Here is a 14427-nt window from a genome sequence, read left to right as displayed (position 1 = left end):
TTTTTTTGTTAAATTCTTCTAAGTATGTCATCTGATATCTTGCCATTATTGAAGATATATTATATTTTTTTGTCATTTTACAGACATGCTAAACCATTCATTTCAGCCAAATTGTTTTTTCCATTGGCGTTTTAAGGACCGGATGCTTGAAGTGATGATAAATGCTGGACAGCGGGTTAAAAAAGGAGAAGAGGTAATATTCATAATTTCCTGAACTTTTTATGTTTACTAGTGCCCTACATTTGTTTGTATACCTCTATGCACGTAATGAATGTAAGAATGGTATGAAATTTCTAATTATATGCCAAAAATATGTTGTATCCAAATCCTTGATACAATATGTTAGCATTGTAATTCAGGGTCGTATTGGAATGGCAAATACTAATTCTAGATCCAATTAGGCCCTGTATGTGAGAGCTGACAGTTATAGATTATGTTACATTTGACCTAATTTACAAACTGTTGATGCCTTTTACCAATCAAGGGAAACAAAAATCACGTCTATACTCTGCAGAAGACGGATCCTTGAGGGTCGGAACCCTATGAAGGCAATATTGGCTATGGGAGTTTTCCCTGCCTCGGCGATGGTGAGAACCAGCATGCTGATTATGGGTTTCTCCATGCTTGCACTTTCATGGGCGTGCCTATGCGACATGCCCTGGGATTGCTTGCGATGTGATGTGTTACCTAGCTGTAGAATGGGGAATTTAGATTTCCGGTTCGTGGGCAACATTCGAGCCCTTTTGAGCATCTCTAACCTTTGTTGCCACTGCATTTACCCTTTTGAGCTGCAGCATGCGTGACATGATGATGTGTTCGCTGCCAATTTTTTGCACCTGCATTAGGTGTCCTTAGTGGCGGCACTCCTCTTGTAGAATCTGCCCCATCCAATCAATCTAGGCGGTTGGAGATCCTCAGTAGGGCAGAGTCAAGATTACCCAAAAAAACGGAGGAGAGCAGGATCCGTTTGGGAGGTTGAAGCGACGTTCCCCGGTATGTTATGGGGAACTCCTTTAAGGGGTGTTTCCCCTTGAGGACGAGGAATCTCCTCGTTGTTGTTTGTTGCAGTTGTGTCGTTGAGACGCTCACTTTCAAAACCACAAGCCATATCAAGTTATTGATGGTTTTGAAGAAGAAATTGACGAGTAAGTTAATGTGAAGATGGATTTACTGGATAGAGAGTTGATGTAAATCACGCCCTTCTTCTAGCGTCAAACTGTTAATGCTTGATTTTGACATCATCGACTTCGTATGTGTGAAGTGCTATGAAGTTACATGTGAGATAATTGTGGAGAGATGATTATGGTAATGTGACGACGGTTGCATGCAAGTACATGAATAAAAGTTGGCAAAAGAAATTTTATAGTGGTTCAGATGCTTATAAGCAATTCCTACATCTACTATGATTATATTTATGATTATTCTTGTTGACCATCACTTAGGTTTACACATAGGGTGACTTGCGATCTGTGGTTACATTGCTTAGGAGAATGTTAAGCTACACTCTTTCTAATAGTATTTTTTCTGATTTCTTTGTAAATTTCAAGTGTGTCGAATCTTCTTTTCTCGAGAGAGAGTTGCCTATTTACACCCATTTGCTCAATGTAATGAGTGCTTTTGCAAGTGGTCTAATGATGTGAAGAATCTTCTCGCCTTCTTATTGGTTGAGAGCTATTAGAGATATCCTTAGATTAAATAGGGCTTGGACACGTTTGCGGTCCAAATACGCCGAAGCACAAATTCTTGAGTCGGTTCATGTCTTTGACAGCTGTTTTGCTACTCTCCTTGGACATGTGTCGTGTTCTGGACAGTTTGAGAGGTTTAATGAATTCTAACTGGTGGTGATGATGTCAATCATGAGTCAGCCCTTAGTTTAGGCAATAACAGTAGAAGACTACAACATCTAGGCCAAACTTATCTTGTCAAAAGACTACAAAAATTTTGTTTTTATTATTGGCGGGAGTTATTGAAACATGTTGTATATTAAACTCCAAAACATGTATAATTATAATTGTTTCTGTTTGTGCCTTGTTAATTTGTTAATCCCTTCATCTAAAGAATCAAATGAAGGAATATTGTATTCTGGTAATGCAAGCTGCAGCAGAAACTTCTTACTCCTTGGTTTTGATGGAGGATGTTATGGAGTTGAGTACAGAAGATAAAGGAATCAGCAGCAATCTCAAAATATATAAAAAAATAAATCTGGAATAGAGAAGCAGATCTTGAAGCCTTATTGGAATCTTATTTTCCAGAATTGGTTCATCAAACTATCAAAGGATGTTAAGGTTGTTAACGTCTGTTTCACGTCTGTTAAATAGAGGTTCATTTGTTAACAGAAGTTCAAGTTCCGTTAGTTCACTTAAGCCAAACCGAGTCGTTTTATTATACAGTAGCAAATTTTTAGTACAAACTCCAGATATTCAAGAACAGGGGTTTTGTTACCCGTAGCTACAGAGTTCATCAAATCTGGGCTTATGATTAACGGTTTGATGATGGTCATCAAGTCACACGGATTGCCAGTGTGGACTCATTTTGAGTATAAAAACAAGTCATGACCAGTTTGTAATCTAGCTGAATGTTAATAAAAATTTCAGTTCTGGAAAATTTTGTTTTCTCCCAAACTTTCTGTCTGTTTCTGTGGAAAGTTTACTACTTTCTGGAAGAAGACTCCTTCCAAAAAGCATTTTAGCTAAAAAGAGCCTTTTTGATCAAGTATTTGTAAAAGAAGAGGAATGTTTGAGTAATTAAGCTTAAAGACATGATTTGTCCCTCAACACCTATTCTGTTTCACTCTTTAAAAAACAACAATATCCTCCACCTCACTTCACATAAATATTCCAATTGACAGAAGAAAAAATATATATGCAAATAAAGTAATTAAGAAAGAACGAACATTTATAAATAAAGTAAATGACCTGACTATTTTGGCTGGGAAGATATACTTTGTATGGGTGAGTGGAGAGCAAGCTTGTTGGTTCCCCGAGTGCCACACAAACAGGTTATGTAATTATGAACTCACAATTGCGTTCTCTCTTAATCACTCTTGCACACACTTACAACAATAGATATGGTTAATATGGAAAATATTGTCACAGAAATCCTATATCAATCATTGAAATGGCTGAAACTTTCTCCATCGACGTACGTGATAAGAAATAAAGAGAAGTTAAGTCATGGCAAATGGACCCAATACACTTTTTAAGTTTTTTGTCAACTTCGTAAAAAGCTTGATGAATGGAGGGGGCTCTAGGGACTTCAGAAATAGAGGACATGTGGGCATTTTATCCTGGGCTTTTGAAAATTGGCTTACGAAATGGTTGATAAAGCCAATTGTGTTGGCTGTATTTGATTGGTTAACTCTAAATAGAGCTACCAAATCCTTTGTAAATATGCGTACTTAGAAAATGGGAGTAACATGAAAATGAAATGCTAAACCCTTCAAATCTTGTTTCACCCCTTAAGTCCCTCTTAGTTTATGTTTCTTACAATTAATTTATAACATGTTATCACCAAGAGAACTTTGTAACTACTTTAACTTCATATTGTATCACACACAACCTTTTTTTTTTTTTTTTTTTTTTTTTAAGTGTATCAAGTGGTTGTCAATAAATCAGATTTTTCATAGAAGAAGATACCATTAGTTTTATATTGTCTCTTTATCATAGATAAATATCATCCAAAAGACTAAAGATGTCAAATATTGTAAGCCTCTATATAATTTAGGGAGAACAACATTTTCCGACCTAAGGTTTGACGAAATGACACTTTCCCACCCGTCGTTAGGTTCTGTTATGTTTTCTGTTAATATTTTATTAAAAAGACGAAAGTACCCTTAAAAATTTGACTTTATAAATTTTTAATTAGCTAAAAAGTCAAAAAAGAAAAAGTAGTTAGTTCCACCTAAAAAGTTATGAGTAATGCTATGAAATTGTTTAAAGTTAAATGACCTTAATATTTATTTATAATGTCATCAATATCTTATCACTATTATTCAATAATATATTAAATTTATAATGTTTTTCATTTTTCCTACTTAATATAAAAAATCAATATTCCTAATTAATTAAATAAACAAAGAAAAAAAAATATCTTTACACTTGAATTAATAAGTAATCGAGTAAAGACTTTGACTTAATTAAATTTTAATTTATAATAAACTAAATAAGAAATAAACTATTTAAGGGTATTTTCGCATTTTCAATAAAATATTAACAAAAAACACTAACAGAACGTGCCGAAGGGTGGGAAAGTATCATTTTAAAACTTGACGGGTGGGAAAATGTCATTTCGTCAAACCTTGGGTGTGAAAATGTCGTTCTCTTTATAATTTAACTCATTCTACTAAGAAAATAAACATGCTTGTACAAAACAAGTTAGTAGTTACACAATAAATTTAGAAAATACTAAAAGAGAAAATAATAATTCATATACATTATAAACCCCCACACTTTTGTTCATGAAGAATGAAAGTGGATTTCGTTAGTATATTTTCTATAACATATGTATGTACTACGTATAGAAGAGAAGGTACCTTCTAAAGATTTTTTAACTTAGGAGTGTCTGTTTGTAAAAACTTAAGAAGAAGGGCCTACAAAAATCTGTTGGGTAGGATATCGGGAGAAAGTAAGTAACGTGAGCTCAGGAAACAGAGATGACGCAAGCCAGGTGACGGATCACAGACACAGAGGGTCCTTTGTGTGATATTTTTAATCTAATAGAGGTTTTCTAATAAAAGAAATTGAGAATAAGGGGTTGATTGTACAAATCAATTTATTTAACATATCAGCTATTTTACTTGTAGTGGCGGCCCTGGCGGGCCTATGTTGGGGCCTTGGACCCCTCAAAAGTACTAAAAATTAAACAATTAAACATATTTCACATAAAATACCTATTATGACCCGCCAGATTCTGTTTGCAATATATGAACATAAGCATTTTGGATATTTCATTTATATCACATGATTCACATCAAATCTTATAAAATTGTCTCTAAACAATTATAAAATATTATCATTATTAGAGAGGGAAAAAATTATTTAATTTTTTATTTTGTCACTTTAATTATTTTATCCAATGTGTTAAACGTGAATGGAACTTCCCCTTAATTAGGCAATTATGTGCGAGCTAAATCAATGAAGAAATTCGATCTAAGCGACAATCGAGCAACTTCAGTCTTCAAAGATCGACATGACCTCCGTACGCTAGGAGGCAGATGTTGTGTGTAATTTTGCTAGAAAGCTCGCAGCTCTTGAAAGCTCACAGAGCTATAGTCGACCTAGAATAAGTTCGACCTAGAATCAGTATAATCCAGAGTAAGCTCGACTCAGTTGAAGCTCGTCGCAACGACTAATGCTAACAGTTGTTCGATATAATCAAAGATAAGCTTCAATCTCGAATATTTCAAAAGGGATAAGATCAGCACTGTTGGTAGTGCAATCTTAGCGCTCAATTACAAAGATCACAAGATTGCATACCAAATCTGATCGTAATCCCGAACTTATCTCTCTTTCATTTTAACTAGAACTTGTATAAATAACCCCTTAAACTATGAGAGAGGGGTTAACAATTTGTTCTAGACATTCTATTTATTTCTTTTGTAAGCCCTTTAAAGCAATAAGATAATAGTGGACATAAGCTTAAGTTCTAACTTGTCAAACTATTTTCAAAATTGTTTGTGTTCTTTATTTTATCACATTTTACACTATATTTTTGGTTTATATTAAATTATACACACATCGGTTTCGATTTTGTTAAAATCAATCAAATCTCTTTGGTTGGTACGAGTTTTCATATTAACAATAGTAAAGCAAAGCAAGTTAGTACAGAATATATGCAGGTAACGCTTATGGTCACACATATAGTAAAGCAAAGCAAGTTAGTACAGTATCCCCAATGATTAGAATTCGTGGCCTGGATTTGGTCTAGCCTAGGCCAGTGCTGCCATTGATTTCACCACTTCCTGGACGTTTTTCTATTTTTATTTTTCATTTTTTTTCAAGTTTGTTTAAATGTCACTCATATTCACTGTTTAAATTCTATATTTAACAGTACATCACCTTTCAAGTGTCATTTAATCTCAGTCGTGTCAAAAATTCATTGTTGTTTAGCTCTTTAAAGCACCAAGTTTTCATTCAAAAATTATTCTTTTTAATTAGAAAAGGTATTATAGACATTACACTTAAAGAGGTATATATATATATATATTAAATCAACGTTATAATATAACGTTAGCATTGAGATGTATTTAGAAAGTTAGAATATAATGAACATATAAATGAAAGTAAAAGAAAGAAATAAAAGGACCTGAAAGAAAAACTTTTGTATAGTTGAGTTGAGAACAAGATCTTCTCATCACTCTTGCTTCCCCGAATTCCACAGGCTTAGAGATAGGTTATGTAACTATGATTCCTCACTCTTGCATTCTCTCTTAATATGTAACACTCTCAATTAACGCTTTTGGAGTTCGGTTAATTCACTTTGGTGAAGGATTACCCATTTTAAAGTGTAGTGGAGTATTACCAAGTTGATTAAGAGATTTCTAGTTTTTAACCACAACAAACATAAGTGCAGAAAGTAAAGAACACAGTCGTATACATGGTTAAGCTAAATCCACATTTAGCCTACATCCATGGGACCTTGTCCAGATCAAACCAATCCACTAAGTCAAAAATACATTATAAGATATAGTTCACAGCTGATCTAAGTTACAGTAAAAAAGAACTTTTTGTTCAACTTTACACTTAGCACCACACTTTGAATCCTTAACGTGTAGCAACTCCTTAGAGCTTTTTCTCGCCGAGAACACACCCAAGAATAGCTTGTAAACCACCAAGCTTCAAATGCTAATGCCACGCACCAGCACCAACAAAGGAATCACGTTTAAGGAGCCATCAAGTCTATGTTTGATATGGTGAGGTTTTTGGCACAAAATGGAAATGAACCTTTGAACCTTAAGAGAAAGAACACTCTAAGAATTTCATAGTACAATGAAATATAAGATTAAAAGGTTAGATTCATTTACGCAAGAAAGAGTGTTATATAATGAAGGATTTCTTGCTCAACAATATAGTGCCACATCAGCCAACAAGGGGCTAACCCATATTTGTCCAAATAAGAAAAGTATTCATTCTTTTGGTTTGGACCACAAAACAAATCGAGAAAGATAATTTTATTCCCTAGGACCACTTAAGGATATTATGACACATATAAAAGGCTTAAATATCAAGAGATAAAGATAAACAATATCTTTTTCATTTTGTCATACATGCATCTCATGTTGGGTTACAAATATCTAAAGCGAAAGTGTAAGCACAAATCGTTGTGCACACACACTTGAAACAAACCAAGCCAGGACACAAGTCTGGCAATCAGTGTGCACAAGGAATTGATGTGCACAACACAACAGTTGAAACAAGCCAAACAAAAGGATTGTCAACTAGTGTGTACACATAATTGTTTTGTACACACACAACTCATAAGTTTGACAAATATGAATATTCTACAAACACCTTCATTATGAGCACCCACATTGTCACCATTAATTTGTACCTGTTCTCTTGACTTCTGTTGTCAATTTTCACACTCTTTTACCACATGCATGAATTCTCTCCGTTAATTTTTATTTTTTAAATAATTTTTTTGACCCCCTAGATTTGAGATTTTGCTAAAACACCCTAGCCACATAAAAGTTTAATTTCTAACAAAATCACTGCCACGTACCCACCGCAAGCCACTACCGGCCGTTGGCCACCATTGCCCTCCGTCATCGGTAGTCGTCACTACCAGTGGTGGTTGCTGGCGAGTGGTGGTGGTCTTGGGTGGCCTATAATTTGTTTTAAATACAAGGACATTATTGTCCAAAATTTAATTAATTAAGGGTGAAATTGTAATGACATATTCATGTAAATTAAATTTAAAAAGGGCATTATTGTCCAAAAATTTTATTAATAAGGGGTAAAATTGTAACAAAAATAAGATTACCAAGTAATCTTAAAATAGCTAAGAAAATGAAGGTAATCAGATTACCTCCTATATAACCAACAATAATTATTATTGGTTTTGGAAGATTATCAAAATCTTATATTACTTGACAACCAAATGTGGTAATTTAAGTAATATAAGATGTCATTATCTCAGTAATGGGGGATAATCCTCAACCAAACACCATTTAAGGGGCCGTTTGGATCGGGTTGAAATATTTTAACGGGGGTAATATATGTTTAATTGAGTAGATAACAATGTTTGGTTGTTTTGTACAAAAACATTACCCAAAAAAAAATGACAAACAATGCCAAAAAAAGGACAAATTGTCGGGAATAATATTACTGGGGGGGGTGCTGTTATTAAAACATTCCTCCTGTAATCATAATTTATGTCCATCTTCCCCCTAAACACTGGATAATGTAGACGAAAATATCATTTGTTTTGTTGATAATTACAAAATAGCCCATTTGCACAAATAGACATATTGTCTTTAGAGTTTTCATTTTTTGGACGAAACTACCCTGGTTATTATCATTAATTTCATAAATGCCACGAAGATTGGTGTACCCATATTACCCTCACATATTTGCATATTGTGACCAATATGCCCTTGGATTTCATTAAAACTATAGTATAAAAGGAAAAAAAATTTCAGAACCCTAAATCAAAGATATCCTTCTGTGCTAAACTTCTTTTGCTGCCACTAGAGTCTTCTTCTTGTCAATCTTGTTTGTCAGTTTGTCAGTCCGATCATCATTTCCGACAAGTCCTTTGCCCTCTTTCAATGTATGTTGTGTGATTTGTTTGGATTGCAATTTCAAACCCTAACTTCTCCCTTTTGCCTCTGCCGTAGGTCCACCATCTCCGCTGCAGCAACCTCAGCTCTTCATCGCCATCTTTTTGCTCCTGACAGCACTCTAATTGTTGTTTTTGGTAAGTTCCTCACCTCTTATGCTATAGGAAGATTATTAAATTGAGAGAGTTGCTTTGTTTTGCTTTAGAAAGGGTAAAATTGTCATGGAATAACCGATTTGATGCTAAAATGACATGAAAATAGTTCGAAATGGAAATACCTTGCTGGTTTAATGTCATGATTTGTTGCGTTGTAGTTAGGGTTGCTTTATTTTTTCTATTTTATGTTTGGTTGGGTGTGTTCTTTTTATGTGTCTTAGGGTTGAAATTGTGTGTATGAACTGCATTTTGGGTTAATGTTATGGTTGCAATGGTGGCTAGAATTTCATGTGTTTATGGTTGCATTTTTGGTCAATCTGTGCATGTAATGGTGGCTGAAATACTATGTATATATGGTCAATTGACTTGTCAAGGTAATTGAAATGCTTAAATTAATTTATTATTGGAATTTTGTGTGCATTCAATAATTATTTTAATAGCATTGTGGTTGGAGCTTTGGCATGTCTCAGTTGCTTGTGTTATGGGTGATATTGCTTTTGTTTGGACTATTTTAGGTGGCATCTAGGTAGATTTTTGGCTGCATGGTTGGGGTGATGATAGTGTTAGTTGGTATAAATTTATGGGTATTTGGCTTGTGATTGTGGCCATGTTTCCACGCCTGAATAAGTTATTATTGTTATTTTTGGAAATGATGTTTTTAGTTGGTATAAATTTATGGGTATTCGGCATGTGATTTATGGATATTCAGCATATGCTTGTGGCCATGTTTTAAATTTTGAATAAGTTATTGTTGTTATTAATTAAGTTTAGGGTTTTAGGTGTTAACGTCCTGATCTGAAAATCGATTTTGATTGAGTACCTATTGTCATCAACCATTCCCACTTCCCATCAAGTACCAAGTCCTCAAATAACTTTAAGTCAAAGTAATATCAACTTTCACACGCAAGTCTACGCACCAAATGGTCATGATTAAGTTATAAAATAAGCATAAGAATTTGAAGGTGTAAAACATGCATACATGAGTGGATGGGTTAGAAATGAAAGTTTAACAAACATGCGAGCACTTTATTTATAACCTTCCTCATCAAAGAACTATAAAATTAGAAAAACAAGCTATTGGGTAAGAGAATGCATTTGTATGGCAATCTTTCTTGCCTCCAAAACCTGCAAATCAGAAAATTTGATAAACAGAAATAATGAATCACGTAAATAATAAACCTTCAAATCAAGTTACACTCTAATTGAACGCTAAGAGAAATGATGGAGTACAAATAACAAAAACTTTTTTAGGGTGGGTTTATCATCTTTTCTTACTCACAATTTCTACAGGAACAAATGAAAGAGTATTAGATTTTATTTTTGGGTAAATGAGGTAATTGTATAAATGAATGAAAAAATTACAACCTAAGAGACCAAAGCTCCCCTGCCGCTAAAAACCTTGGACATGCCCAAGGGACAACTAACTATACAATGAAAACAAAAAATAGTCCAAATATGTTGTGGTCCATAAGGTATGAAATACCTTTCAACATGAGAATTAGAATTCATTGGTGAGAAAGATAATAAAAATATATTTCAATCATTATTGGAACATTTTTATTGGACAACCTAAGAATTAATCAAAATAGGTAAAGTATGCGCAGTTAAGAAACTGGATAAAATCAAATATGATTGGATTCCTGCGATCAAGATAAACTTGAAAATGTACATACTACTGAGCATGGGAATTAGATTGAAATATTTATTGTCTACAACACAATAATTAACATCAAACAATTAATTTAGTCATAAAATGAAACTTTTAGTACAATAAGCTTAAGAAAGCATAATAAGATTATACCAATTGAATTACTAAAGAAGAAAATTTTGAGGGATTGATGTGATGTTTATGTTGTTTGTGTGATAGATGAGAAATTTTGATGTGTGGGATGTTGAGAATTGTATGAATGTTTGAGGTGAATTTTTGTTCAGTGGTGAGATTAGTAAATTCTGATGTTTATGCTGTTTTCATCAAAATTCAATTTGATTTCTTCCATATACGATTGCTTGTTATTGGTTTAAGGACTTGTACATGATTGACTTTATTATGTTTTGATACATGAATTATGTGAAACAACTATGGATTGTTTAACATTCAGGCAGAAGATACACTTGGTTGCCCTTTTAGTCTTTCATTTAGTCATGTTGGAAACCATATATGTACACCATGCGCGTCCTTCTTGGGTTTGCTAATGTACTTAATATATAGGGTAGACGTAGGGCTAGTATATCATATGCTAGTGAGTTTGCATCTAAGTTTAAGGTTAGGTCATTGAATTTACACACCATGCTTTTCCAAAATGATGAGTTATGCTTTGAGAGCTGTAGGATGAATGGAGCTCTATTTGATAAATTATGTAATTTACTTAACTATACATGGCAACTTAAAATCAACCCGTCATTCATCCGTAGAAGAATTGGTAGGGACTTTTCTTCACATCCTTGCCCATAACCAAAAGACCAGAGTCATGAAACGTCAAATGCGCAGATCCACTGAGATGGTAAGCCACAATTTTCACCTAGTCTTGAACACCATGTTAAGGTTGCATACCTTACTGTTTAAAAAACCACAACCCATTCTCGAGAACTTAACCAATGACCGGTGGAAATGGTTCAAGGTACAGTCTAATCACTTAGTTTAGGATGCACATGTAGTTCAGTAGCTTATTAAAATCAGACTTAGTTTTTTCTCTAAAATATTTTCTTGTCCTGTGTTAGAACTTTTTGGGAGCCTTAGATGGTGTTGACTATAAAGTAAAAGTCAAAATAAATCTTACATTGTCTAATACGCTGTCGTTTCTTATAAAACCGATTACTGTTAAATCAGTTTGTGCCGTAGCTTAATACAAAAGCTGTAATCTCTACTTTACTCTTTAAGAATCAATACAGTAAATACATTCTCTTCTTCCTCTTTGATACTCTTTGTTTTTGTGTTGTGTTTTGTTTTCCTTTCATGGTATCAGAGCTACTAACTTGCATCAATGGCAAACACCTCTCATTGATGTTGAAGCAGTTAACTAATCAAACTACATCAGTTCCAGTACTGAGCTTGCAGGTAATCAATCCAAAGCTTACACAAAACAACTATTGCTTTTGGAGTTCCCAAGTCCTATCTACCGTTGGCTCACACGAGCTTGAAGATCACCTTCTCGGTAGAGTTTCTTACCCTTCTCCTCTGTTAATTTCTGATTCCCTAATTGAACATGACTTAGGTCAAATAGGGAATATTGTTAAAGTCAATAATGTTTCTGTTGATGAGAAATTAAATCCTGCTTATATAATGTGGAAGAGAATCGACAAGTTCTTGGTTAGTTGGCTTTTGGCGTCAATTTCAGAAAGCATGTTTGGTAATGTTTCAAAATGCAAAAATTCTACTGAAATTTGGTTAGCCCTAGAAAATGAATTCATCACTAACTCTAAAGCAAGAGCCCTGCACCTTAAGAATTTGCTCCAAACAGCACAAAAAGGCAATCTAAATATAGGTGAATATGTTAAGAAAATGCGAGAGATTGCTAAAAGTTTATCTGCAAGTGGACTTGTTATAGCTGATGAGGACTTACTACAGTAGGTAATTGATGGTCTTGGACTAGAGTTTGATCCTGTTGTAGTGAACTTAACCTCCAGAATTGAGTCAAAATTTGACTCTGTTACACTGCTAGAAGCGCAGTTTTTGCTTCAAAAGTATGAGATTTGTCTTTTAAAATTCAACTCAGTTGATCTCTATAATTGTTCTGCTAATATAGCCTCTACTGATAACTCAAATACTAGCACAAATTTGCCTCTCCAAGCTGAATCAATGAATCAACAGCAGTCTTCCAAAACCTTTGGTTCTACTTATAATACTGTACCCTCTCTGATATCCTTAGGTAACCCACTCTATCCTCAACTTCCTATGATACCTTCTCAAACATATAGCCAACCTGTTCCTCACAACAAAACTCCTATATTTGGAATGACCTATGGCCAAGGAAGGGGTAGGAATACCAGAAGAGGAAAATTGATTTGTCAATTATGCAATAAGGGAGGACACTCAGCAGGACAGTGTTATCACCGGTATAATTCTGTTTATACTGGAGCAATACAACCCTCTTTGACAATGTATCATCTTACTATGAAGACTCTTATAATAGTTCAGTCCCTTTCAATAGTAATGGGGGAGCTCATTTTTCTTATACTGGTCCTGCTAACTTTAATGGTTCTGGTGGAGTTCAAATTGTCCCTTTTAATGGAAATGGTTTTGCTTATTTCAATGGTACTGGTGGTGTTTACAATCAATCAACTGGTGCTCAGCAAGCACACAATACACAATATGGGGCTCACACTGGTGTTCATCCTTCTCATAGTGCTATCAACACCTCTGCTTTTGGCGTTCCTAGCCAACAACCTACTGGTTTAAGTCAAGCTCATTTTGCATCTATTGGATCTTCAACTTACACACATCCTGTTGGCATACCATCTTTACAACATACCAATACAGCAGCAACACTCCCCACACAGTAGAATCAGCAGTACACTCTTGCAACATCACTAACCCTAACTGATCCAGTGTGGTATATGGACTCTAGGGCTACTGATCATGTCACTATAGATTTGAATCACTTACATATCAGTAAGAACTACAATAAAGGTGATCAACCTCAGGTTGGGAGTGGTGAGTATCTCAACATTTCTCATACATGTCATACCTTTATTCCTAGTAACATGCACTATAAATGCTTGCATCTTAAAAATATTCTTTATGTTCCTAAAATCAGAAAAAACCTGTTAAGCATCTCCAAGTTTACCAAAGATAACAATGTGATAGTTGACTTTGATGCTAATTATTGTATTGTAAAGGACAAGTCTATAAGAGCAATGTTGTTGTAAGGGGACCTTAAAGGTGGCTTGTACCAGCTGAATTCTCTCCCATTTAGACCTCCTCTAGCCCCTTTGTGACCAAAAATCAAATTTCTTCTCAACTAGCCTCTGTCACCTTTGTTACCAACATCAAACCAGTCTACTCTGATTCTCAGAATCATTCTATGTGCTGTAATAAGACAATTAGTTCCTTAGAATCAAATAGTTGCCTTAAAGGTTCATCTAATGTTTTAGCTGTTGTGTTGAATAATGAAAACTGTTATCAACCTGTATTGAGTGAGTCATGTGTCACCAATGGTTCTGAATGTATCCCTTCTATTGATAATAAAACTAAGGATGATAGCTTTATGATTTTTAATAGTATTGTTGCATTTCCTCCATCTGGTTGTTCACAAGCTTCTGCTAATGTTATTTCTTCCTGTTTAAATTCTTATGCTTCTATAAATGAGAATGTTTTTACTTCATCTACTCATACACATACTGCTAATTCATATAAAAATGACATGGCTACATCTGCTCATTCATATACTACTCATTCACATACAAATGACATGTCTTGTTTAATTACCAACACCCATCACTCTGATTATGGTCTATGGCACACACGGTTAAGACATCCAAACTCCAAAATCCAGC

Source organism: Pistacia vera, unplaced genomic scaffold (assembly GCF_008641045.1).
Source record: "Pistacia vera cultivar Batoury unplaced genomic scaffold, PisVer_v2 Contig1249, whole genome shotgun sequence".
NCBI classification, from domain to species: Eukaryota; Viridiplantae; Streptophyta; class Magnoliopsida; order Sapindales; family Anacardiaceae; genus Pistacia; species Pistacia vera.
The sequence above is the reverse complement of the archived record's forward strand: the minus strand, read 5'-3'. Positions refer to the sequence as shown.